Source organism: Dipodomys merriami, unplaced genomic scaffold (assembly GCF_024711535.1).
Source record: "Dipodomys merriami isolate MVZ:Mamm:240054 unplaced genomic scaffold, mDipMer1.0.p SCAF_247, whole genome shotgun sequence".
Classification (NCBI taxonomy): Eukaryota; Metazoa; Chordata; class Mammalia; order Rodentia; family Heteromyidae; genus Dipodomys; species Dipodomys merriami.
This window is the reverse complement of record NW_027203904.1, coordinates 96,889-98,203: the sequence shown is the minus strand read 5'-3', so window position 1 is coordinate 98,203 and position 1,315 is coordinate 96,889. Positions and strand designations below refer to the sequence as shown.

The 1,315-nt window shown below is 32.1% G+C and overlaps 1 pseudogene; it reads right to left on the bottom strand.

Annotated features, from left to right (window-relative positions):
- Nucleotides 1-981: 981 nt before the first annotated feature.
- On the bottom strand, nt 982-1,078 carry LOC138836041 (U6 spliceosomal RNA; annotated as a pseudogene).
- Between the last annotated feature and the right edge of the window lie 237 nt (nt 1,079-1,315).

The following is a 1,315-nucleotide window of genomic DNA, read 5'->3' as shown; positions in this document are numbered from 1 at the left end:
CGTAAGTATGTATCACTACCTCTATGAAGTTGTAAAAGGCTGTACAAATTGTTCACCGAAGTCCTAATGGTCGGGTTAAGTTTCTTAAATTTCAAAAATGCAAGTTCATCTTTTGTGTCCCTACAAAATATTTTCACAATCCAAATAAGAGCAATATCTTTCTTTTTGGTCGGTCATGGGGCTTGAACTCTGCGCCTGGAGCTATCCCTGTGATCTTCAGCTCAAGGTGAGCCCTCTACCACTTGAGACACAGCTCCACTTCCAGTTTTCTAGTGGTTTATTTGAGATAAGAGTACCACAGACTTTCCTTCCCAGGCTGGCTTTGAACCATGATCCTCAGATCTCAGTCTCCTGTTTAGCTAGGATTATAGGCATGAACCACCAGTGCCCGGCAGCACCAATATTTTACTGTAAAAATTCATGGATTCCGCGGAATTCTTCCAAGTGAATTGCCTGCCTTGGATGGAAAAATGTATTCAATAGATTTTGTAAACATGTATAATAATTTCTTCAGAGTTTGTGATTTTTTAATAAGAAATAATTTTAATTTACCTGTTGAAATGAGTATTACAGAAACTAAAATATTTCTGGTGCTTGTCTGAAAAAGTATATTTTAAAATATTCTATATTCTATGTTTGCATAATGTTCACAATTTATTTTCTCCTAGATATACATTGAATTCTATATTATTTTATAATATATACGTTCATTAATGTGTCCTTTCCGATTGTATTCCATAAAGAAACAGTTTGATTCCTTTTTTTCTAGGTCTTAATATTATTTTTCTTTGGGATAAAATGACAATGTTGTTTAATTTGAAAAGTTTTGTAAAGTTTATGCTATGTAAATGCCTTTCTGAGGTGATTTAATACACTGATGTCAAACTAAATTTAATTATATGAATTACGTGTATTGTTACACTTGTAATTTTGTAATCAACTTTTTAATCACTTTTTTTCATTTCTTGCATCTGAAGAATGAAAAATATGGAATACTTCTCAAATTTTCATATTATCCTTGTGCAAGTGCCATGTTAATCTCTGTATTGTAGTTTGAGTATACGTGCTGCTGAAGCATGTAGTATCCTCTAAATTTAATAGTTAATGCTGCAATCTTTATACAGGCTTATATCTATGGGTGCCTACTTGTAACAAGGAAACCTTATTGTTCCTAACAATGCTATCGATCTTATTTCCCTAAAATTCTGTGAATATTGGAAAAAATTATATTGATCAGTCGATTGCTCACATTTGCAAACTTTTTTTGCCAATGAATATCTTAAGTCTTTTTATTTGGAATTTGATCATACTCTCT